Raw genomic sequence first — 27503 nt, forward strand, 5'->3', positions numbered from 1 at the left:
AGAGGTCATCGTCTTTGATGTGTTTGGAGAGGATCACAGCTGTTGTGATGCCACGCGCTGATTGTGTGTGTGTGTGTGTGTGTGTGTGTGTGTGCATCTCAGTGTGTGTGTGCGTGCGTGTATGTGTGCGTGCGTGTGTGTGTATGTGTATGTCTGTGTGTGTGCTTGCGTGTGTGTGTGTGCGCGCGTCTCAGTGTTTGTGTGTGTGTTGCGTGCGTGATTGCGTGCATGCGTGTGTGTGTGTGTGTGTGTGTTGCGTGCTGGCTGTCTGTCTTCCTGTCGGAAGTTGGCATGACCTCCCTAAACGGGGTCACGGGATTGGGACATAACCGAGTCGTTTGATTGGTTAGTTATTAGATTACGTCAGTGTTTTCACTGTGTGTGTGTGTGTGTGTGTGTGTGTGTGTATGTGTGTGTGTGTGTGTGTTGGATTTTTTTTTTTTTCTCTTTGGCAAGTTTTCTCTATGTCTGATATGTTGTATATCATTCTAAGCTCTTGTGAAGAAAAAAAAAACGTAATAAGAGGAAGGAGGGTGCAGTTTGGAAATGTCTCTTGTCGAGTTGAGTCATGGTGTTCAATTAGAACTTTCTTCAGCATGTCAGTTCGCATAAACACCTTGGCGTCATTTTACAGCATGATTGCAAATGGAGGGGGCTGGGGAGGCATATAAGAAGTATTGCTGATTATCTGATAAGTAAGAATGCTGATTTCTTGCTTGAACTATTACAAAGTTAGATTTAACACAAAAGCATTAGAGACCAGGTATAGATCATCTGTGGGAGCGAGCGGGACAGGAACCAGTGGCCAAGCAGATACTGCGGAGGAAGTGGGGCTGGATCGGACACACCCTCAGGAAGCCAGCGTCCAGCATCACACGCCAAGCCCTGACCTGGAACCCGCAGGGAAAGAGGAAGAGAGGCCGGCCTCGCAACAGCTGGAGGCGAGATACCGAGGCAGAGCTCAAGCAGCAAGGGACCAACTGGACTGGAATGGCCAGAACAGCCCAGAACAGAGTGCGATGGCGAGGGGTCGTCGATGGTCTATGCTCCACCAGGAGCGATGGGCAAAATGAAATGAAAAATGATAAATCATCTATTGTACGATGATTGCAAATGGGGGACAGGGGGGTGGGGGGGGGGCATATAAAAAGTATTGCTAATAAAGTAAAAATGCTGATTTCTTGCTTGAACTATTACAAATATATATTCAACACGACAGCATCAGAGACCATGTATGAATCATTTATTCTACCTTACTTTGAATACACAGTTATTCTGTGGGATAATTGCACTGATGCTGAATCAAACATATTAGAAGAATCAGTTCATTTAGAAAAAAAATAAGAATCGTAGCAGGAGCAGTTAAGGGAACAGATCACAGAAAAAACAAGAGAGGCAAGGCCTTCAAGACTCACTTGTGATACACTAAAAAAAAAATCCAAGCTTTTTATGTATTGTGTATATTTTCAAAATGTAATGTTTAAGATGAGAAAGATCAGTTTAAAGCGAATTAAGTCCCCTAGCATTAATTACAGAGTAATTTCCCTTCTTTACTATCTGCACCAAAACGTTGGCAAAATAAATAAACTTCCATGCTTAGCAAAAGAAGTTCCTGTTTGAACAAAAAATGATAATAATGACTGCTCTTGTTGTTGGGTCAGAATATCAGATCAAAGTGCCAAGTTTAGAGAATACAAAACATATAAATATAACAGTAAATGTAGTTTGCATATAATTAATCAATCAATCAATCAAAAACACTTTATTAATCCACATGGAAATTAAGTTGTGCAATCACAGGCTCATTGTAAACACTGGCATAAAATCATGCGCAACATAAGAAGAGATTAAAACTAGTCAAATAAGAATTCCCAATAGCTGACGATATACTAACCCCCCCACTCCCCACACACACATACTCATGTTAAGACAATAGGGTATTGCACAACAATATTAACAAATGAAAACATCCAACAAAAACAAAGGGTATAAGATTACTAAAAATGACATGCGCGCACGCACGCACACACACCCACACACACATACACACACATGCACACACACACACACACACACACACACACACACACACACACACACGTTAAGACCATAAGGTATTGTACAACAATACATAAATAAAAACATCAAGGGAATAAATCGTATATATAAGTAAAATGCACACACACACACACACACACACACACACACGCACACTCACACACACACAAACAACGTATGCATGCACATAACATATGTCACGCCAATAAGATTAGAACATTAACATTAAGATACATGAAATCCAAGTAAAATAAGAAAATATTTAAAAATCACTTCCGATCACACACACACACAAATGCTTGCTTGCCCGTGCTCACCCGCTCAGTCCCACATGCACGCATAATGTCTGCTCCCATACACTCGTCTGCTGGTGAAGTTCAGGTGTTGCTGTGGCGATGGGGCTTGGGGGGTGGGAGGGTTCACTTAGTGTATTGGATGTTTTGATTGTGTGCGCGAATGGCTGTAGGAATAAATGAATTAATGTATCGAGATGTTCTTGCGCGTGGAGCTCTAAACCTACCACTTATGTCTGACCTTCTGCTATTAATGTCATCATGTAGTGGGTGTCTTACGTCGGTCAAAATTGTTATTAGTCTGTCAGTCAGTTTTCTATTGTGCATGTCGCTAAAGGTGTCTTGTCTTATACCCACCACCCCACCCGCTTTCCTAATGACTTTTTCCAACCTGTCTTTGTCATGTTTGGTCAGGTTTCCCCCCCAGCACACGGCTCCGTATGTTAAAACACTACAGACAACAGATGTGTAAAACATTTGGAGCATCTGCTTGCATACATTAAAAGATTTCATTTTTCTAAGACAGTACATGCGACTGTTGCTCTTTTTAATGAGTGCAGTTGAGTTTTCATTCCAAGACAGCTTATTGTCGATTATCACACCGAGATATTTGTATGAGTCTACTTGTTCGACCACTTCATTTTTTGTGATGATTTTACTTAAAGTTGATTTCTTTTTTCTGAAGTCGATTACAAGCTCTTTGGTTTTGCCAACATTCAGCTCAAGGAAATTTTCTTCACACCAGTTCACAAACCTGTCAATTTCTCTTCGGTAGTCAGTGTCATCGTCATCAGTAATAAGTCCTGTCAGTGCGGAGTCATCTGCAAACTTAACGAGGGGACACGACTTGGTCAGACTTCTGCATTCAGCCGTATACAAGGTAAAAAGAAAAGGCGAGAGGACTGTACCTTGTGGTGCACCTGTGTTTGTGAAAGAGACAGTAGACATAAAATCATTTAATTTTACAAACTGAGGCCTTTTAGTAAGATAGTCTAAAACCCATAAAATCGTCGGAAAAGCGAGTCCCATGTGCATCAGCTTTTTTTTTCTTTCTTTTTTTTTGGTGCCCATCCCAGAGGTGCAATATTGTTTTAAACAAGATGACTGGAAAGAACTGAATTTTTCCTATTTTTATGCCTAATTTGGTGTCAACTGACAAAGTATTTGCAGAGAAAATGTCAATGTTAAAGTTTACCGCGGACACACACACACACACACACACACACACACACACACACACACACACACACAGAGAGAGAGAGAGAGAGAGAGAGAGACAACCCCCACCCCCACCCCAGTGAGAGACAGGGACAGGAAGAGAGAGAGGCAGAGACAGTGAGAGAGAGAAAAAGAGAGAGAGGGGCAGAGACAGAGACACACACAGAGAGAGGCAAAGACAGTGAGAGACAGAGAGAAAAAGAGAGAGGGGGGCAGAGACAGTGAGAGACAGAAAGAGAGAGAGGCAGAAACAGTGAGAGACAGAGAGAGAGAAAGGCAGAGACATTGAGAGACAGAGAAAGAGAAAGGCAGAGACATTGAGAGACAGAGAAAGAGAAAGGCAGAGACATTGAGAGACAGAGAAAGAGAGAGACAGACGGAGAAAGAGAGAGAGGGAGGCAGAGACAGTGAGAGACAGACAGAGAAAGAGTGAGACAGAGACACATTGGCAGAGAGACAGAGAGAGGATGACCACAATGCTGTTGTCACCATACTATACCACACCGACACTGTCAGGGAAAGGGCAGGGCAGGGCAGGGCAGGGCAGGGCAGGGCAGGGCAGGGCAGGGCAGGGCAGGGCAGGGCAGGGCAGGGCAGGGCGGGGTGGGGTGGGGGTACGGGTTTGGGGGTCTGAGGGAGGGAGAGGGCGTGGAGGTGGGATTGGGAGGAGCAGCAGACGACAAAGACGGGTGAGGTGTGAGGTGGCTGGCTTTTGTGTGTGTGTGTGTGTGTGTAAGTGTGTGTGTGTGTGTGCGTGTATGTATGTGTGTGTGTGTACGTGCGCGTGTACAGTTGCGTGCGTGCGTGCGTGACAAAAAACGGTCACACACACACACAAACACACAAACACACACACACACACACAAATTGCAATCGCCACCTCTCTCGGCGTTTCCGACACTGTTCATTCTGTCTTTGGTTGCTGGATGACAGGTAGGGGGTTCTCGTCCACTTCATGGAAGCAGGTATGTATTTCATTAAAAGCTTTAAAAAAATATATTTTTAAAAAAAAGGAGAGAGAGAGCGAGAGTAATTTACAGCTTATGAACAATGGACAAATGAACAAATGTTTTATTGAGGGTAAACTGGATAAGCTGAAAGCTTTACACCATGCCCTTCCTCACACAGAAACGCACGCACAAGATAGAGAGAGAGAGAGAGAGAGAGAGAGAGAGAGAGAGAGAGAGGATTCAAATGATGCTGGCTGCAATACGGTCTAGCTTCATCCTCACTGAACTCAGATACGGCTGTTTCAGGCAAGTTTCAGTTTCAGTACTGAAACTTGCCTGAAACAGCCGTATCTGCAGGCAAACGCTTATTATGAACAGTTTGAAAAAAAAAACGTGTTTGAAAAACTGATGTTTTCAGCCACACCGTTGCAGTTTTTCAGTGGTTTTTTCCTTCTTCTTCGTTCGTGGGCTGCAACTCCCACGTTCACTCGTATGTACACGTGTAAGCTTTTTATCCCGCCATATAGGCAGCCATACTCCGTCTTTCGGGGTGTGCATGCTGGGTATGTTCTTGTTTCCATAAACTGCCGAACGCTGACCTGGATTAAAGGATCTTTAACGTGCGTATTTGATCATATGCGTGCGTATACACACGAAGTGGGTTCAGGCACTAGGCAGGTCTGCACTTAATTATGTTGACCCGGGAGATCAGAAAAAAAAAAAAAAAATCCACCCTTTACACACCAGGCGCCGTTACCGAGATTCGAACTCTGGACCCTCAGGTTGAAAGTCCAACGCTTTAACCACTCGGCTGTTACGCCCGTCAACTTGTGGTTTTTCAGTGAGAAGAATGGAAGTGGACGGCCAAGAAAGCAGCCTCTGGTCATGATTGCTGCTCTTCACACTGGCTATATACACCGCTATTGGTCGAAACTTCGGCATCATTTTTGACTCGCTTGTGTAAACAAAGTGAGTCTGTGTTTTAACCCGGTGTTCGGTTGTCTGTGTGTGTGTCTGTGTGTCCGTGGTAAACTTTAACATTGCCATTTTCTCTGCAAATACTTTGTCAGTTGACAGCAAATTAGGCATAAAAATAGGACAAATTCAGTTCTTTCCAGACATCTTGTTTAAAACAATATTGCACCTCTGGGATGGGCACAAAAAAATATTTTTAAAAAAGCCTAATTATATGCAAACTGCATTTACTGTTATATTTATATTTTTTGTATTCTCTAAACTTGGCACTTTGACCTCTTATTCTGACACAACAACAAGAGGAGTCATTGTTATCATTTTCTGTTCAAACAGTAACTTCTTTTGCTCAGCATGGAATTTTTATTTATTTTGCAAACGTTTTGGTGCAGATAGTAAAGAAGGGAAATTACTCTGTAATTAATGCTAGGGGAAGGCTTAATTTATCAGAAGTGAGACTTGAAGGCCTTGCCTCTCTTGTTGTTTATGCACTTTCCCCTCTCTCTCAAGGCCTGACTAAGCGCGTTGGGTTATGCTGCTGGTCAGGCATCTGTTTAGCAGATGTGGGCGTAGCGTATATTTATGGATTTTTCCGAACGCAGTGACGCCTCCTTGAATAATTGAACTGATCTGAACTGAATTGATCCAAACTGAACTGAACTGATCCGAACCGAACCGAACTGAACCGAACCGAACCGAACTGAACTGAACCGAACCGAACCGAACCGAACTGAACAGAGCTGAACTGAACCGAACCGAACTGAACCGAACTGAACTGAACCGAACTGAACCGAACCAAACTGAACTGAACAGAGCTGAACGGAACGGAACGGCATCATGTTCCCATGCCCCCAAGATGGAAAACCATGCACGTGATCCTTAACAGTTTGTGAATCGTGTATCATTAATTTTATTCCAGTCTTACGACATGTCTGTTGGACTTTCTCAAAGGAGGCGTCACTGCTTTCGGACAACTCCATGTACGCTACACCACATCTGCTCGTCAGATGCCGGACCAGCAGTATAACCACTGAACGCGCTTTGCCAGACCTCGAGCGCATGTTCTTCTTCTTTTTGCTCATAGTCCAGCCGACCGCGCAGGACTGTCAAACCATACAAATGCTCAACCGCGTCAACAGAACTGTCACATCTAAAAAAAAATTTTTTTTAATAAAAAAATTAAAAAAAACACCACTAAGACAAACCCACAAAACACAATTCATGACTCAGTATCCCAACCATTTAGCTCCTTGTGGCAAATAAGACTAGGCCATGCTGAGGACGCCAGCCATTCCGCTTAATTCATCATGCCCAGATTACAAAAAAAAATATATATATAATTATATATTCGTTAAAAAAAAGAAGAAAAAACAATCCCAAGCCAATCCAAACAAATACATGCATAGAAAGGTCATACAGGCAAATAACACTGCAGAATGGACAGCTAGTGCCCACGGCATCCCAGTGTTCACTACCTAATTGATTGTCAGAGCAAAACAGCACAGGTAGTACATCACAGACTGTGGGGAAAAAAAAGGGAAAAACAAGAGAGGCAAGGCCTTCAAGACTCACTTGTGATACACTTTTTTTTTTTTTAATCCAAGCTTTTTATGTTTGAGTATAATTTCAAAATGTAATGTTTAAGATGAGAAAGATCAGTTTAAAGCAAATTAAGTCCCCTAGCATTAAATACAGAGTAATTTCCCTTTTTTTTCCTATCTGCACCAAAACGTTTGCAAAATAAATAAAACTTCCATGCTTAGCAAAAGAAGTTCCTGAACAAAAAATGATAATAATGACTGCTCTTGTTGTTGGGTCAGAATATCAGATCAAAGTGCCAAGTTTAGAAAATACAAAACATATAAATATAACAGTAAATGCAGTTTGCATATAATTAGGCTTCTTCTTTTTTTTTTCTTTTTTTTGTGCCCATCCCAGAGGTGCAATATTGTTTTAAACAAGATGACTGGAAAGAACTGAATTTTTCCTATTTTTATGCCTAATTTGGTGTCAACTGACAAAGTATTTGCAGAGAAAATGTCAATGTTAAAGTTTACCACGGACACACACACAGAGAGACATACACACACACAGAGAGAGACAACCGAACACCGGGTTAAAACATAGACTCACTTTGTTTACACAAGTGAGTCAAAAAGTGTCAAGGCTTGTTTGAAAAAAAAGAAAGGGGAATGGACTGGGAAGGCCGAAAAGGGAGACAACAGTGAAGGAAGGGAAAAAAAAGGCAGAAACAAAGAGAGTGATAGAAAAGAGGAAAATTCCTAGCACAGAATTTCCAGAAGGCGGGGGTGCTGTTTATACTGAAAGACCCCCGGCATCCCCACGAGGGACCTCGAGGGCATGTGTATATATCTGTGTACCTATCAGAGTAGTTTTCTTCTGCAGAATTTTGCCAAATGGGCATATACTTTTTGTTGCCATGATTTCTTTTTCAGTGCGCCAAGTGCGCGCTGCACACGGGACCTCGGTTTATCGTCTCATCCGAAAGACTAGACACTCAGTTTGATTTTCCAGTCCATCTTGGGAGAAAGGGCGAGAGCGGGATTCGAACCCACACCCTCACGGACTCTGTATTAGCAGATGAGTGTTTTAAACGTTATGCCACCTTCCTTCTCTACAGGCAAATTTGTGTGTGTGAAGCTCTGATGACTTCTGAGAAGATATTATTTGGAGAAAAAAAAAGTTTAAAAAAAAATTGACTCAGATTTATTTTACAGTTGACAGTGAGAAATTTGCGTGGCAGTATATTAGAAGTATTATCTGATATCGTATATCCAGCATTGTTGCTCTTGTTGGGATGTGTCGTTTTAGCTTTGAATTTGAGACAAAGCATTGACTGCTGTATAATATTACAGTGGTGATGTCTGCTCATGTTAGGAGGTTGTTTTTTGTTTTGTTTTGTTTTTTAACGGGTGATTTAAAATGTATCGGCCTTCAGAACAAAACGTGTGTCATCAGTTATCGTTTTCCGAAATCTGTCACTATTTCTTTATGTTTTTGAATCGGGTGGTGGTTTCCCATAACTCTTTTCCTTTTTTTTTTTTTTTTTAAACCAACGTATTATCAAAATATTCTCTCTAGAAATAAACAGTATAAAGCCGATGGCAGCTGTCACAGCAGCAATAGAGGATAATTTGTAGAAGAAGAAAAAAAAAAGACAACATTAATTTACATCAAAGTTCTATTTTGATTCAGAGTCATTTCAACTGGCATGCTTGTTCTCATCCGCGCTGCAGAGCGGGCGGGTGGTGGGGGAGGAGGTGGGGGTTGGGGGGTGTGGGGGTGGGAGGAAGAGGACGCTAGCATAAAAAGGACAAATGGGTTATGTCACTTCTTGTTAATGAACGCCGGGAGCTAAGGCTGGGGTTACACTGGCCGGGCAAAGAAGAAGGGTTTTTCAATTAGCGTTTTAATCGCCAGAGCGGGGTGATGAATGGTGCCTGATGTACGTCATCTGTTTCTGTCATACTCCTTTCATTTGATGTTAGAGGTTGCAGTTGGGGGATTCATTATCAAAAAAACAGATGTATTTGAAAAAAATGAAAACGAGGGGAAAATGAAAGAGAGGGGGGGTTGTGGGGGGGAGGGGGTGGGGAGAAGAAGATATCAAAGAACAAGAAAATAGAATTTTATCTCTCGAGTGTCATACATTCACGTACGCACGTACGTACACACACACACACACACACACACACACACACACACACGCACACACGCACACGTACACACACACACAAACACACACACACACGTGCACACACGTACACACACACACATACATGCATACACACACTCTCTCTCTGTCTCTGTCTCTCTCTCTCTCTCTCTCTCTCACACACACACACACACACACACACACACACACACACACACACACACACACACACACACGTACACACACACGCGCGCGCGCGCGCACACACACACACACACACACACACACACATATATATAATATAAATCAGAGTGAATTTTACTTGCACTTCTATTCGCCATGAGGAGGATTGGTGGCGGGTAAAGAGTAAAAGGAGGGTGCAGTTCTGTACAGACTGTGACTGTATATGTGAGTAGAACGCTATTTCATTTTCTTTCTAGTTTCAGCTACATGATCACATATTATTCGCTGTTCACAGTTGGATAAAACGATGACGATGATGGTGATGGTGGATGTTGTGTTGGTGATGGTGATGGTGGATGTTGTGTTGGTGATGGTGATGGTGGATGTTGTGATGGTGATGGATGTTAATTGTGATGATGATGGTGGTGGTGGTAGACGTGATGATGGATGATGATGATGATGATAATGGCAGAGGTGATAATGATTGGTGGTGGTGGTGGTCGTCGTCGTAGAAATAGTAGTGATGATGGTTCAGGTGATGATGATGTTGGGTGATGATGATGATGGCAGTGGTGATGACTGATGATGGTGGTGGTGGTGGTGGTAGTGATGATGGTTGGTGCTGATGATGATGTTGGATGATGATGATGATGATGGCAGTGGTGATGATGACTAACGATCATGATGGTGGTGGTGGTAGTGGTGATAGTTGATGCTGATGATGATGTTGGGTGATGATGATGATGATGGCAGTGGTGATGATGACTGATGATGATGGTGGTGGTGTTGATGATGGTTCAGGTTGATGATGATGTTGGGTGATGATGATGATGATGATGGCAGTAGCAAGGATGACTGATGATCATGATGGTGGTGGTGGTAGTGATGATAGTTGATGCTGATGATGATGTTGGATGATGATAGTGGTGGTGGTGGTAGTGATGATGGTTGATGCTGATGATGATGTTGGATGATGATGATGGTAGCGGTGATGGTGATGATGGCGACATTGATGATGATGACGATGACTGTTATGAAGATATCACGACAACAATGGACTTTGAGGGACCCGTGGAAGAAGAATTGATGCAGCACATTCAGCATGTCTTTGTCATTAACGTCGGCTTTGCCACAACAGAGCACGCGCACGCTGATGTCTAAATATCCACCAACTTCACACACACACACACACACACACACACACACGTCTAATAACACTTATTGTGAATAGAAGTTAAAATACACACACACACACACACACACACACACACGTCTAATAACACTTATAGTGAATAGAAGTTAAACTGAAGATCTCACTCACTCACCATCCACCCACAGAGATGAAGTTTACCGTATTTTTACGGAAATCCGTAAATCGAAGATCCCCACGTGTCGATCCTGAGATCCGTGTAAATCCGTGGAGAAAATCAAGGGGAATACGTAAATGTGGTTTCGCGCGTCGATCCGTATTCCTAAACGGTTTGGATTCTTACTTTATTCAAAATGTGGCGATTGATGTTTAAATGGAATAAAAGACAGTTAACGCCTTTTGGAAAAAAAAAAGTATCTGTTCTTAAGTCATTGTAATTCCCTTTTTTACATATCTATTTCTGATATTGCCGGACCCAACAATGCAACTACTGAAGGACATTGAAAATAGTGATTCAGTTCCTTTGGGACGGTAAACAATCAAAGATTAAATAAAATGTCATTTGTAAGAGTTATTCAGAAGGTGGTTTCCAAATGGTGAATGTACATATTAAATATCTTTCTGTGCTAGAAATTACCTGGTTGAATCGACTGAAGTGCTCTACAGACTCTCAACATTTTGTTTTCAATTTGTTTCCAGTATGGATGAAATTGGTGAAGAATAGTTACATGTTTGCCTGAGACATTGTAACAACATGTTTTGGCGGGGTGTTTTGAAACATTACAAGAAACTTCATAAATCATGTATTCCAGTGAATGTAGATGAATTCATGGCAGATTATATCCATTATAATGGAAATGTTTTTTGCCGGAGAAGTTACCGGTAAGACTGTTTTCAATAAAGAATGGGTAGATAATGACATTTTGTTTATTGATTACTTTTTTGATACTGAAAATGTCAGATTTCTTCCCTTTGATGAGTGTCAGGAAAATTTTCCAAATATTTTGGGAACTGATTTTTTTGTTGTATAATCGGTGTTATAAACGCAGTTCGACATTATCAACATAAACTTGGTATTGAACTAATTGCACAATATCGTATTCTTGAACCTAAGATTTGGTTCTCTATTAGTAATGGGAGTAAATGCATTCAGTATGTATTCTTGAAATCAGACGTGTTGCCAAAAGCCGTAATCAAATGGAACAATATATTTTCTGAATTGAACTGGAATATTATTTTCCAACAGTGTTTTATGTGCAAGGATGTTCAGTTAAAATGGTTTCAAACAAGAGTCATACACGGGCTTTTACCTACTCGAAAGTATTTGCACTACTGTAAGATTGTTGAAGATCCCATGTGTACACTTTGTAGTCAAGACATTCAGGATATCCAACATTTGTTATGGTATTGTCCTGAAACGAGGTCTTTTTGGACAAATTTTGAAAAAAATGCTGTATGAAAAATGTCACCTGAATTCAATGTTCAAATTATGTGAAGAGCTCGTTATCTTTGGTACAAAAAAAGACTTCATTACAGATGCCGGATTAGATTTCATACTGCTTACTGCGAAATTACATATATATATATATATATATATATATATATATATATATAATATATTACGAAACATATTCTTAAAAATGAACTATTTTTCTAGAAAATACAGATGCTTTAGCGCTTTTCAATTTAAAGTGGATGCCATATGAAGCAATGTTTTACCCAATGATACAGTGAAGATTTGGAAATAGAGTGCATGTACACGTTGACTTGATTTTAATGTACATGATGATTCCCATCTATTTTTGACCAGCATTCTTTACATATTTTTGTTTATAGATGTAGATACGCTGTGGTTCTCCCAGTCCACTCAATATAAGTAATTGTTATTATTATCATTATCATTGTTATTTGTAACATGTCATTGTATAATCATTCTTGTAATATGCTCTCGCTCTCTCTCTCTCTCTCTCTCTCTCTCTCTCTCTCTCTCTCTCTCTCTTTCGCTCTCTCTCGCTCTCTCTCTCTCGCTCTCTCTCTCTTTCTTTCGCTCTCTCTCGCTGTCTCTCTCTCTCTATCTGTCTCTCTCTCTCCCTCTCCCCCCTCTCTCTCTGTCTCTCTCTCTCTCTGAACGCTTTATCCGTCGATGACTAGGTTTCAGCATTTGATGCAAGACAAGCATTGCCTCCATGACATTGGAAGATACATTTATTATGCAAACCGACGTCGTTAATGCTTTTTTTATGTTCTTAGTCTACTACAACAAAGGTTCACTCTGTCATTGTCCGCACGATCTGTTGTAACGGGTCATATGGCCTATACAATAAAATTCTTGCGTTCTTGCCGTTCTCTCTCTCTGAATCCCTTCCTCTCTCTCTCTCTTTCCCTCTCTCTCAGTCTGCGTGATTGTCTTCCATTTGTTTTGTCTGTTTAAAATCAGAAGAATAATCAGTACATGGCCAACAACACAAACTTTAATATTTTGTTATGATGACACGAGCTTCATTATATGTGCTCTATATGTACTACTTTTTCTTTCTTTCATGTTACACATGTTGTACTGTGTGCCAAAAAGAAAGGATGTTTTTTTTTCTTTTAACGTGGCGAATTTTATGCTTGAAAGAACCTGCTTCAAACCACCACCACCACCCCCCAACCCCCCAACACCATACTTTTCTAGAAGCATGTTGCGCGCATGGACCTGCATCTGAATTAAATGCACCCCAAATCGGATGAGTTCTTCAGTCCGTATTCTCCGTGTATACACCCTGTAGTAATTTTCGCATCCCAAAATTCAGGAACCTATTTTGCTAGCAATGTTTATGCATGTACGAAACGATAATTATTACCATTAGTAGTCGTTGTAACTCATTTTCAATGCTTTTCGACTCTTGTACGTCATTTTACTCAATTCTGATGCGGATATTCAGTCATTAAACTAATGTGCCACCATCTTGCTTTTTTTCCGTTATGGTCCTACGAACCTTAAAAATGTAACTAATAGGTGCAATGATTTAAGACGCTAAAATAGGACAGTACGAGAATGACGTGTTAAGACGCCTTATTCCTGACATGTTCCACAGTTGTCAACATGCTGAACCTGAAACAAACAAACGGGGCGCGCGCGCGCACACACCACACACACACACACACACACACACACACACACAGAGAGAGAGAGAGAGAGAGGTTCAGAAGATGAATTCAGCTCGCTATTGTCGTTTATTTCAATATGCGCAGAGAATATTGACTTGTCAGTACAGAGAGAGAGAGAGAGAGAGAGAGAGAGAGAGAGAGAGAGAGAGAGAGAGAGAGAGAGAGAGAGAGAGAGAAGATGAAATCAGGAAGTGATTCGCGTTAATTCGACAAGAACATGGATGATTTTATTGTTGTCAGCACACACACACACACACACACACACACACACACACACACACACACAGAATGATTTACTTTTTGTTTAGATGAAAGTTTCTATTTTTGATTTGCAGGTGAGCCTTCCAAATGCCTTTTTAATCCATATTTCTGCTTCAGCTTCAAAGTGTACCCCCGTCTTTTAGACTTCACACCCTTGTTCTTTCAACACGTCTTCAGTTTTAAAGAGATTTGGTCCCCTTTATCCCTACCAGAGTTATCGCCCAATGCAGCGCCTAGCTTCCTCCTCCCCCCCCCCCCCCCCCATCCCATCCCCTCTCCCCCCCCCACCCCACCCCTCCGCCCCCTCCCGTTTTCGGTAAATTTCAAAATTTAAGAATCTCATACCTGGACCCAGTTATTCATCTTTTACAGACAGTGGAAAAGGGAAAGGGTGAGAGAGACAGAGACAGAGATTGATAGTGCCTTTTTTTTCTTTCTTTCTTTCTTTCTTTTTTTACGAAGTAATCCTGAACAACTGTCACGGCTATATTTTATTATCGTCATAAAAAAGAAAAAAAACAACACCAAATGGTGGTGGATTTTAATTACCGAAAGACGCACATGGAATAGATATCTATTTTGAAAGATACTTTTCTTTTTTTTTTTTTGCTTTTTTAGTCGATGAAAAAATAGCTGTTTTTTTCCTTTTTTTCCCTCTTCTGCTTTTGCTTATCATCGATCGAAAAAACGAGTATGGTGTACATAAGAGAGCGGGGCAGAGAGAACAGATGCAGAAAAGAGCCACTAGGTGATAGAGGAGAGAAGAAGAAGAGGGGGAGGAGGGGGTCGGAAAAGAGGGAGCAGAGGAGCAGACAGGAAAGCAGTAAGACAGACGGACAGACAGACCGTCTGATTTAGGTTGGCCGCTAGGAGTGACAGCTGCCTAGTTTATGCGATGAAGGGTAACACAATCATGAGGGAAGCCCCGTTGGGTAAATGGACACAAAGTCCAGGAAAGGAGAGGGACGGGAAAAGTGAACAGACAGTGAGGCGGCTGATGGTGTAATGAAGCAGAAGATATGAGGGTATAGAGGTGGGGGATGGAAAGAAGAGATCCGAGGGAAAAGAGAGGTGTAGGTCGGGGAGGTCATAGTAGGGTGCGGTGAGAGGGGAATAGAAAGAGGAGAGAGAGAAGAGAAGGGAGGGTCTATTATTGGTTGGTCTCCCAGAGTGACAGCTGCCTATTGTTTTGCTGATGGAAGGGAAAACAACAGTGGAGAAGCTGTTGGGAAAAGACACAGAGAGGAGGGAAAGAGAGAGAGAGAGGGGAGAAGAGAGAGTAGGGGGTGTGTGTAGGGGGCAGTGTGGGGGTGGGAGGTGGGGGGAGTGAGTGAGAGAGAGAGGAGGAGGAGAGAGAGAGAGGAGAAGAGAGAGTGGAGGGGGTGTGTAGGGGGCAGTGTGGGGGTTCGGGGTGGGGGGAGAGAGAGAGAGAGGAGAAGAGAGAGAGAGGATAAGAGAGAGTGGATGGAGTCTGTAGAGGGCAGTGCGGGGGGGGGGGAGGTTAGGGGTGGGGAGAGAGAGAGGAGGAGGAGAGAGAGAGAGGAGGGGAAGAGAGAGAGGAGAAGAGAGAGTGGAAGGGTCTGTAGGGGACAGTGTGGGTGTTAGGGGTGGGGGGAGTGAGAGAGAGAGAGGAGGGGAAGAGAGAGAGAGGAGAAGAGAGAGTGGAAGGGTCTGTAGGGGACAGTATTGGTGTTAGGGGTGGGGGGAGTGAGAGAGAGAGAGAGGAGGGGAAGAGAGAGAGAGGAGAAGAGAGAGTGGAGGGGTCTGTAGGGGACAGTGTGGAGGTTAGGGGTGGAGAGAGAGAGAGGAGGAGAGAGAGAGGAGGGGAAGAGAGAGAGAGGAGAAGAGAGAGTGGAAGGGTCTGTAGGGGACAGTATTGGTGTTAGGGGTGGGGGGAGTGAGAGAGAGAAAGAGGATGGGAAGAGAGAGAGAGGATGAGAGAGAGTGGAAGGGTCTGTAGGGGACAGTATTGGTGTTAGGGGTGGGGGGAGTGAGAGAGAGAGAGAGAGGAGGGGAAGAGAGAGAGAGGAGAAGAGAGAGTGGAAGGGTCTGTAGGGGACAGTGTGGGTGTTAGGGGTGGGGGGGAGTGAGAGAGAGAGAGAGGAGGGGAAGAGAGAGAGAGAGGAGAAGAGAGAGCGGAGGGGGTCTGTAGGGAACAGTATTGGTGTTAGGGGTGGGGGGAGTGAGAGAGAGAGAGGAGGGGAAGAGAGAGAGAGAGGAGGGGAAGAGAGAGAGAGGGGAAGAGAGAGTGGAAGGGTCTGTAGGGGACAGTGTGGAGGTTAGGGGTGGGGGGGGTGAGAGAGAGAGAGGAGGGGAAGAGAGAGAGAGAGGAGAAGAGAGAGTGGAATGGTCTGTAGGGGACAGTGTGGGTGTTAGGGGTGGGGGAGTGAGAGAGAGAGAGAGAGGAGGGGAAGAGAGAGAGAGAGGAGAAGAGAGAGTGGAGGGGGTCTGTAGGGAACAGTATTGGTGTTAGGGGTGGGGGGAGTGAGAGAGAGAGGGGGGTGAAGAGAGAAAGAGGAGGGGAAGAGAGAGAGAGAGAAGAGAGAGTGGAAGGGTCTGTAGGGGACAGTATTGGTGTTAGGGGTGGGGGGAGTGAGAGAGAGAGGGGGGTGAAGAGAGAAAGAGGAGGGGAAGAGAGAGAGAGAGGAGAAGAGAGAGTGGAAGGGTCTGTAGGGGACAGTATTGGTGTTAGGGGTGGGGGGAGTGAGAGAGAGAGAGGAGAAGAGAGAGTGGAAGGGTCTGTAGGGGACAGTATTGGTGTTAGGGGTGGGGGGGTGAAGAGAGAGAGAGGAGGGGAAGAGAGAGAGAGAGAGGAGAAAGAGTGGAAGGGTCTGTAGGGGACAGTGTGGGTGTTAGGGGTGGGGGGAAGTGAGAGAGAGAGGGGGGGTGAAGAGAGAGTGGAGGGGTAAGCTGAAGACAAGGAGGGTCTGTATGGGGCAGTGTCGGGGTTAGGGGTGTGTGTTGGAGAGAGAGAGAGAGAAAGAGGGGAGATGTGAGTCGTGCTCTTGCCGAAACAGTGGCGGTGATAAGCATGATAAAGGACAAGTGATGGATCTGGCCAATGACATCGCCATGGCAACTGTCGCCTGGCATCACCCACCCCCACCCCCACCTCCACCCCCTTCCCCTATCCCGTCACCCCACTCCCCACTCCCCACCCACCTCCCTCCCCGAGGACGAACGCATCACTCTGCAGTCCCGGGGGTGGGGGTGGGAGGGGCGGCCCTCCTCCTCCTCTTCTTCCTCCCCCTACCCTTCCATCCCCCCCCCCTCACCCCCTGCTTCACTTGACAGTGAGTTATGACGCTCTTTTGTGGAAAATGCCAAGGGGTCCTTTTTTTTCAGGCAGGGGGGAGTGAAATGCTCATAATTATCGTGCTTGCAGCGGCGACACTCGGTCTGGAGGTGGCTGATGTCGTGAGTCTGTACATTTGTGCCTCGTGGTGGAGACCTCTCTCCTCCCTCATTAAAGACGTGAGGTTTTTTTTGCGTCGGCACTGGCTGCCTTTCTCCAACTGGTTCTCAAGGAGGTCCATCAAGAGCAATGTCTGACCCCATAGGTCATGTTGGTGAGCACAGCTTTTGAGGAGAAGAAAATTGAGCAAATTACTGATTGTACAGGAAATGTTCTATCCCCCCGGGCCCCCCATCATTATTATATGTATGATAGTCGTATCCAATTTTTACCATCAGAACAGCAGAGGACGCAACTTCTGTCTCTACAGTCTGGGCTAGAATTTCATGATAATGGAGAGTGTCATGCCCCAGTTACATCCCCACTCTCTTGGCCAAGAGGGTTTTAGGACAGTTACCACTGGGTTGATCCCCAAGAGCACAGAACCATCTCACTTCAGCCCTTGTTGCCCTGAGTGCCAGAGTGGAGAAAGTGGTGATACAATGGGTACCAGCACACTGTGGCATCAGAGGCAACGAAAAAGCGGACATTCTGGCAAAAGACGGTGCACAGAAGGAGCAGGCCAACAAACGGATGTCATACGATGAAATCAAGGCAATCATCAAGGCACAGCAAGGAATAAAGTGGCGCCTCCAGCACCCCAAATATAACCTAAAAGACAGATACCATTTGCTGGAACGACGGGAACAGGTCAAGATCTTCCGCCTGAGGACTGGACACAACCGCCTGCTCCACCACATGCACACAAAATTTGGCATTGGACAGAGTGGAGAGTGCCCTTGTGGTGAAGGACCAGTGACAACCGACCACATCCTTCAAGACTGTAGAACGCATGCAGCATCCAGGAGGAAGTACTGGCCAACACCGACAGTAGTGGAAGCCAAACTGTACGGCACCGTGGAGGAGCTGCGACGGACGGTAGCCTTCATCGAGGACACCGGGCTGCTCGTCTAATGGGAGGCGAACGAGGAAGAAGAAAAAAGAAGATCCCCAAGGGCCAGCCAGCCCCCAAGGCTGCAGCACTAAGAGCCAGTGCGACATTGCCTCCTAGTTTGGGAGTCATAGTCCTCCACAAAAGACTAAACTGTAATTGAATTCCTATTGCAATGGAGAAGCCATTGATCATGCAGTTTTCACTTTGCTGTTGGCCCAGCCATAAGCTTTTGTCAGTCTGTGATTTTAGAAACAGCAGGACAGGCCAAATCACAGGTACTGTTACCTTGTGGTGTGGTTGACTTTTGAGAAGCTGTTCACAGTAAGATACAGGCTGAAAAGATGATGATGATGATGATGATGGTGGTGGTGGTGGTGGTGGTGGTGATGATGATGACTACGATTTTGCTAGTGGTGGTGGTGATGGATGATGATGATGATGATGATGATGATGGTGACATAACGATAACAATGGACTTTCGGATCCTGTAGAAGGTTGATGAATCGCTTGTCATTGTGGGGTTTGTGAAAACAATGCACAGTGCAAAACACGGGCGTTGCTGTCCATCAATCACATTTCTTTTTAGCGCTGTTTGTTTACGTTCACCAAAACTAAGACCTCCCCCGTTCCACTCCATAGCAGTCCAGGGAGAGATATTGATGGATTTTTTTTTCACGAAATAACAATGAGTAACTGTCACAACTGTTGTCATTCGGTTTTTTTGTGTCGAACTTTTTTGTCCACCAAAAAGATACTGTTGAAAAACAAATCAATTTTGAAAAGACACATTTCTAATACCATTTTGAAAAGAACGTATCTGTTTTGTTGGTCTCGAGCATGTGCGCTTGCTGCAGAGAATTCGAGAAGTATAGAGACAGGGAGAGAAACAGATAGACAAAGAGAGTAGGGGGGGGGAGAGAAGAGAGAGAGGAAAGCAGACACAGACACAAAGGGGTGGGGGGAGGTGGGGGGGGGGGGTACAGAGAGATCTCAGGAGGTCAGATGGTAGCAGACAGACAGACAGACAGACAGTGTGCTGTTGGTTAGTCTCCCAGAGTGACGGCTGTCTGTCTCCCTCCCTCTCTCTCTCTCTCCTCTGTCTCCCTCCCTCTCTCTCTCTCCTCTGTCTGTCTCCCTCCCTCTCTCTCTCTCCTCTGTCTCCCTCCCTCTCTCTCTCTCCTCTGTCTGTCTGTCTCCCTCCCTCCCTCTCTCTCCTCTGTCTGTCTCCCTCCCTCCCTCTCTCTCCTCTGTCTGTCTCCCTCCCTCCCTCTCTCTCCTCTGTCTGTCTCCCTCCCTCCCTCTCTCTCCTCTGTCTGTCTCCCTCCCTCCCTCTCTCTCCTCTGTCTCCCTCCCTCTCTCTCTCTCCTCTGTCTGTCTGTCTCCCTCCCTCCCTCTCTCTCCTCTGTCTGTCTCCCTCCCTCCCTCTCTCTCCTCTGTCTGTCTCCCTCCCTCCCTCTCTCTCCTCTGTCTGTCTCCCTCCCTCCCTCTCTCTCCTCTGTCTGTCTCCCTCCCTCCCTCTCTCTCCTCTGTCTGTCTCCCTCCCTCCCTCTCTCTCCTCTGTCTGTCTCCCTCCCTCTCTCTCTCTCCTCTGTCTGTCTCCCTCCCTCCCTCTCTCTCCTCTGTCTGTCTCCCTCCCTCCCTCTCTCTCCTCTGTCTGTCTCCCTCCCTCTCTCTTTCTCTCCCAGAGTGACGGCTGCCTGTCTGCTGCCAGAAGGGAAAACAAGACGACAGGAGAACCGCTTGGAGGAGGGGTGGGGGGGGGGAGGAAGGAGAGGAGGGAGGGTGGAGAGAGTTAAAACACAAGGGGGTCTGGAAGGGGAAAGGGGGGAGGGGGGGGAGGGACTGGGGGGAGAGAGAGAAGTCGTCTGCTTGCCAAGACAGCGGGGGAGGGGTCGGGGGGGGGGGGGGGGGGGGTGATAAGCATGATAAACGACATTGATGGATCCCGGCAATGACGTCGCCTTGGCAACTGTCACCCAGCATCATTCTGCTGGCCTCTTCATCCCCCCCCCCCCCCACCCACCCACCCCTCAACCCCCACCCCTTAACCCTCCACCACCACCATCCACTCCCTGTTCCGTATCCCTCTCCTGGGAACACATGGTTTGGTGAGTTCCTCCCTCTGCCCCCCCACCCCCCCACCCCACCCCCCAGCACCCCCCACCGCACTCCACTCCCTTCTGTCCCCTCCCCTTCCCCCCACCCCCACCCCCCTTCCTGCCCTGCCCCATCCACTTGCTCCACTTGACAATGAGTTATGATGCTCGTGTGGAAAAAAATAAGGCCACAGGGATTTTCTTCAGACCGGCAGGGCAGGCGGAGAACAGAATTTTCATATTATTGTTGTGCCTGTAGTGCTGGAATCGGCTGGTGTGTGTTGTATGTAAGTCATGTATATATATATATTGGAGGAGCCTTCCTAGGCTGTAAAAGAAAGAATGAAAGGTTATATGTGTATTTATAAGAAGGCGGATTGTTAAAAATCTGCGTTTTCAAAAAAATTGAAAGATTATACATGTGTGTGTGTGTGTGTGTGTGTGTGTGTGTGTGTGTGTGTGTGTGTGTGTGTTCGTTTCTGGTGCAATTATTAGTTATTAAAGAGTTTTCAGCCATACGGTGAAGTAGCATTATTATAAGAAGTTAGAGAGATTTCCTCTGTTTCGATCACCCGTATTATGTGGCGTTCTTGTCTTGTGTTCGGCTGACTGTGTGTTTTAGCTTTCCAACCTTTACCCCTCCGTCCTCTACCCCCCCCCCCCCGAACCCTCACCCACCCCACTCCACCCCACCCCACCCCACCCCTCATTACTCAGGATGAAAAATTAAAGAGTATTCTGTGTCTTGGTACTTTTTGTTGTTGTTGTTGAAATAATTGTAATGACTGGTTTTCTTTTCTTCCCCCCCCCCCCCCCACCTTTCCCCTCCACCCGCCTCCATTCTCCTCCCACGAATTTTTCTTGGTAGAATTTGAGTGGTGGTCTCCTTGTTTCTGCCCCCACCACCTGCACCTTTCCATTATGCCGCTCATTACACACAAAATAAAGTATAAGATCAGCACTCTATGTTATAAACGTATTCACAAATCTGCCCCTTCCTATCTCTGTGGCTGCCTTCACCTCTACACTCCATCTCGCTCACAGCGATTGGCTTCGGATCCACTCTGTTTAAGCATACCCAGATTCAAACTCTCCATTGTTGGCCGCCGTTCTTTCTCTGTCTCTGGACATTGCAATTGGAATGAACTTCCTCTTTCGCTTCGTCAAGTCTCCACACTCAGCTCTTTCAAGTCTGGTCTTAAAACCCACCTCTTCCCAAAATATAGCCTTCCTTCCCTGCCTCTTCCTTGTCTTCAGTTTCTCCAGTTTTAGAGTTATGCATACGTGTGAATGAATGACTGGTGCGAAAGCGCTTTGATTTTTCTATGCACAAGATTCAGCGCTATATGAATACCATTATCATTATTATTATCATTCATTCCCAGTCCCATGCACACAGCCACGCTCCACCAGCCCCGGCTTCTTCTGTCGCAGTCCCAGCGTCGGCAGTCCACATATGGAACCATCGGTGTTAGGTCAGTCGCCAGGAGACCGCACACCAGAGGAGACCCTGCTCTGCTGTCGAGTCATTTCGGTGGCGTTCGGCACAGTGCCTGTTCTGCTTTATCGTGTACTTTGGACACCACCTGTGGAGACCCCTACTAACAACAGTTTCAGTTTCAGTTTCACTTTCTCAAGGAGGCGTCACTGCGTTCGGACAAATCCATACACGCTACACCACATCTGCCGAGCAGATGCCCGACCAGCAGCATAACCCAACGCGCTTAGTCAGGCCTTGAGTGCATGCTTACATATTTGTGTACCTATGAAAGTGGATTTCATTTTACGTAATTTCGCCAGAGGACAACACTCTCGTTGCCATGGGTTCTTTTTCAGTGCGCCAAGTGCGTGCTGCACACGGGACCTCGGTTTATCGTCTCATCCGAAAGACTAGACGCTCAGTTTGATTTTCCAGTCAAACTTAGGAGAAAGGGCGAGAGCGGGATTCGAACCCACACCCTCACGGACTCTCTGTATTGGCAGCTGAGCGTCTTAACCATTCTGCCACCTTCCCCCTACTAACAACAATAATTGACAGATAGGCACGCACGTGCACGCACACACGCACGCGCGCGCGCACACACACACACACACACACACACACATGTTTGGGTGGTTTTTGAAATATCAGTATGACACACTCACTGTACTGCAACACTCTGGCATTATCGGCATGCATGCAAGTTGCGATCCCCGCCCTGTGCAGTGACTGATGAGAGCATCAGGCACTAGCAGGTCTGTAGTACATATGTTGACATGGAAGATTGGAAAAAAAAATGCACCCAACAACAATCAAACCAGGTTGTTTGAAGCACTGTCACTAACGATGCCCGCCCTCGTTATACCATGCACCCCCGAAAACGGAGTATAGCTGCCTACATGGCTTGGTAAATAAAGAAAACGGTAAAATGTTAGATGTCTGTCTGAGTGTGTATGTGTGTGTGCCTGAAATGTGATTGAATGGCACAGGAAACGACTGATGAGCGCCCAGTGGCAGCCGTCAGTCGGCTCTACCCAGGTAAGCAGCCGGTTGTGCAAATGACCCCGGATTTGCAAAGCGCTTTGAGCTTGGTCTCCGATTGAGGATAAGAGTTATATAAATATCCATATCAAATCTCAAAGTTCTGGCCTACACAGGTGAACAATGAGAACCACCTGTGAACATACAACATGTATAAATGTACGTCTCTTTCAGTTGGCAGTGATTATCTGCGCGGTGGTTTGTTATTTGACTTGGTTGCAAAACCCGATCTGCTTTGAAAGATGTATTTTGCTAATCTCATTTTTTTTTTTTTTCTTTTTTTTAAGGAAAGATCCGTTTTGTTTTGTCTTTTACACGTGTGCACAGACTCACAGAAGATACAGAGAATGGGGCTAAAGAGAGAGAGAGAGAGAGAGCGAGCGGGGGGGGGGCGGGGGGGGGGGGGGGGGAGGGGGGGGGGGGTTACAGACAGATCTCAGTGGCAGACTGAAGTATGACCTACAGGAGATCAGACTTTGGCAGACAGACAGACAGTGTGTTGTTAGTTAGTCTCCCAGAGTGACAGCTGTCTGTTTGCTAGAAGGGGGGGGGGGGGAGTAGAGGGGGGGGGAGGGGGGGATCAAGAACACTGTGGAAGCTGGTCCTTGGAAAAAGACAAAAAAGATAAGAAGGAAAGAGGAAAGACTGGGCTGGGTAGGTGGAGAGGGGGGTGGGGGTGGGGTTAAAGACAAGGGGCCTGGGGATGGGTGAATGAGGGGGTTGTGTGTGGGGGGGTTGAGTTGCGGTGGTGGGGGTCGGGGTCGGTGGGGGGGGGGGGAGGGGTGAGAGAGAGAAGTCGTCTGCTTTGCCAAGACAGGGCCGGGTGATAAGCATGATAAACGACAGGTGATGGATCCGGCCAATGACGTCGCCATGGCAACTGTCGTCGGGCATCATTCAGCCCCCCCCCCCCTAACCCCCCCCTCCCCCCACACACACACACACACACACACACACACACCCCTCCCTCTCCCCCACCCTTCCACTTTCTCTCTCTCTTCCGCCCCCCGCCCCCCACCCCCACCCCCTACCCCCAGCCCCCCACCGCCACCACCACCACTGTTAGGAGGCCATATCCCCTGCCATACCCCTTCCTCCATGTGGCTATTTTTCTTCCCCCACCCCCTACCCCCCAACCCCCCTACCACCCAAACCAATATTCTCTGCTCCTCTTGGCAGTGAGTTATGACGCTTTTTCTTTGCTGTTCACTAATAAAAGAAAAGGGCACGATTACGCTATGGAGAGAGGGTGGGGTTTTTTGGGGGGAGGTTGGGGTTTTGGGGGGGGGGTTGTTTGGGTTTTTTTTTGGGGGGGTTGTTGTTGTTTCGTATTGTCCTGGCTATGGTGGTATTAGTCGACCGACTTTGTCCTATGTGGAATACAGATATCATGTTGTGCTGTTACTTCTGGAATTGGTCGGTGTTTTCCAATGTGGAATACAGATTTCACTTGTCATACATGTTTAGAATGCATACATCAGAATACTAGAATATCCACACACAAAAAAAAACCCCAGGCAAATGTACACAGACATCGAATACTCTTGGAATGCACGCCTCAAGAACCACTGGGACAATTGCAGCGCCAGACGATAGGGAACACAATGAAAGAAAGTGATTAGTTAAGGTGTGGGGGCGAAAGTGGTGCATGAAAGGTAATTACGAGTCTGTGAGTTTCAGTTTCAGTAGCTCAAGGAGGCGTCACTGCGTTCGGACAAAACCATATACGCTACACCACATCTGCCAAACAGATGCCTGACCAGCAGCGTAACCCAACGCGCTTAGTCAGGCCTTGAAAAAAAAAGTGAATAGATAATAGATAAGCGTACGTAAATAAATAAATAAATAAATAATAATTATAATATGAAAAAAGGTAGTAGTAGTAATAATAATAATAATAAATAAATAAATAAATAAGACAACAATGATAAATAAGCAAATAAATGTAAAACATGAAGACACACATTCACACATACACCCACACATGCATAACAGATATGCACCAAACATGCAGTTTCACAGATATGAAAGCACAGTCAAATACACATAAACGTACATGAGCCCCAACACACACACACACACACACACACACACACACCACACATTACCCTGCACCTCCTCTACCCCCCTCCTCCACACACTCATTTCTAGGCTACGTATCGCAGCTTCCACGGCATACACACACACACACACACACACACACACACACACACACACACACACACACACACACACACACACACGAGTCTGTGAAAGAAGAAAAAGAAAGATGTGGGGGAAAAAAAAGAGGAGGATGGAGACCCCACCCCCCAAAAAAAAAGTGGGAAAAAAGAGGAGGTATGAGGCCCCACAAAGAAAAAGAAAAAAAAAAAAGAAAGTGGGAAAAAAAGAGGAGGTTGGAGGCCCCCCCCCCCCCCCCCCACACACACACACACACACAAAAAGTGTTGATTTTTGCTGAACAATTAGCAATGCATTGATTCCAAGAGGAAGAAGTCGAAATATATAATTAGAGACTGACTCCCTGACCTGTCAGCTCTGTCTGTCTCAGGTGACTGTCATTTTTATGACGAGTATTAAAGGGGTTAATCCTGACGTGAGGTGGGTTTTTTTTTTGTGGACCGTTTAGATTACATGCCGTTTCTTCTTTCTTCCTTGGTTGAGTGAGGCTCGCCTTCTGGAGAGGAGGGGAAGGAGGGAGAGGGGAATGACGTTATGGGGTGCAAACATATGCATAATGCATCATAATTATTATCTTTATCAGACCGGTTTTTTTTTGTGTGTGTCCTCGCGTTTCTGAATTGTTTTAGAGTATGTACGTTTTGTCGATCTTGTGTGTGTGTGTGTGTGTGTTTGTGTGTGTGTGTGTGTGTGTGTATTTGTGTGTGCCTGCGTGCGTGCGTGCGTGTGTGTGTCTGTGGTATGTGTGTGTGTGTGTGTGTGTGTGCGCGCGCGCGCACGTTTTTATCTTTTTTGCCTGTGTTTATATGTGTCTATATTTGCGCGTGTGTATATGTGTGTGAGTCTATCTTTCTGCGTGTGTGTGTGTGTGTGTGTGTCCGTATTTGCGTGTGTGTGCGTGCGTCTTTTTGTGTGTGTGTGTGTGTTTGAGCGCGCGCACGCGTGTGTGTGTATCTGCATAAGTGTGTGTGTATTACGTGTGTGTGTGTGCGCGCGAGCGTGTATTAGGCGTATGTGTGTGTGTGTGTGTGTGTGTGTAAGCGCGTGAGAGGCGGCGCGCGCGTGCACACTGACGAATGTGTGGGCGTTGTGTGTTTGAAGAGAGAAGGGAAGGAAGGCGGATAGGGAATTCCCCATCTGCTGATGTTTTTTTGCTCAGTGATGTAACCGGATTTCGTTTTACTGCTAAGAGGTCGGGCCTGTGTGGCGTCGGAACGGGAGGTGGGTGTGGAAAGGGGGAGGGGGTGTGGTGACGATTGTTGGTGTGCATGGAGATGGCGTGTGGATGTGGGTGCCGGCGAGTAGGGGGCGGGGAGAGGGAGGGAGGGAGGGAGGGAGGGAGTAGTCCAGAGGGTGGTGGTGAGGGTGGTGGCAGGATTTATTGTGAAGGGTTGCGTGATGTCGCCATGAGAAGAATTTAAGCCCCCAACAACAAGTCTTTTGGTGAGAAGTGGGTGACAAGATGCTCAGCAGGTCGTGGCCAGAAGCTTTCTGCTGTGTCTTTTTTTTCCGAAAACGCAGCCCGCTGAGACTGACAAACTGCAAACCCCGGCCCGAAGGGATGTCGGGGGGGGGGGGGGGGGGGGGGGGGGGGGGGGGGGGGGGGGGGGCGGCGGGGGGGGGCGTGGGGGCGGAGGGGGGAGGGGAGAGAGGGTTGGGGGGGGGGGGCTCGTTCAGTGTAAAATGGTATCCTCCGCTTTCTGGATTTGTGTGTGTATATGTGTGTGTGTGGATGTGGGTGGGTGTGTGTGTTGATGTGTGTGTGGGGGTGGGGGGGTGGAGGTGGATGGGTGTGGGTGTGTATGGGTGTGGGTGGGTGTGAGTGGGTGGATTTGTGTGTGGGTGGGTGGGTGTGTGTGTGTGGGTGTGTGGATGTGTGTGGGTGGGTGTGTGTGGGGGTGGAGGTGTGTGGGTGGGTGTGTGGGTGTGTGTGGGGGGGTGTGGATGTGTGTGTGTGTGTTGGTGTGGGTGTGTTCTGGAAATGTCCTCTTTTCTGTCACTGTTTTGTTTCAGGATTCTTCCTCCTTTTGTGCAGCCATCGTCTCTCGAGACGGAAGGAGGCCGCCGACAACGACGATATATATTTGTATTTGTATTTGTTTTTATCACCACAGATTTCTCTGTGTGAAATCCGGGCTACTCTCCCCAGGGAGAGCGCGTCGCTACACTACAGCGCCACCCATTTTTTTTGTATTTTTTCCTGCGTGCAGTTTTATTTGTTTTTCCTATCGAAGTGGATTTTTTGCCAGGAACAACCCTTTTGTTGCCGTGGGTTTTTTTACGTGCACAAAGTGCATGCTGCACACGGGACCTCGGTTTATCGTCTCATCCGAATGACTAGCGTCCAGACCACCACTCAAGGTCTAGTGGAGGGGGAGAAAATATCGGCGGCTGAGCCGTGATTCGAACCAGCGCGCTCAGATTCTCTCGCTTCCTAGGCGG

This window comes from Babylonia areolata, chromosome 26 (assembly GCF_041734735.1).
Source record: "Babylonia areolata isolate BAREFJ2019XMU chromosome 26, ASM4173473v1, whole genome shotgun sequence".
Classification (NCBI taxonomy): Eukaryota; Metazoa; Mollusca; class Gastropoda; order Neogastropoda; family Buccinidae; genus Babylonia; species Babylonia areolata.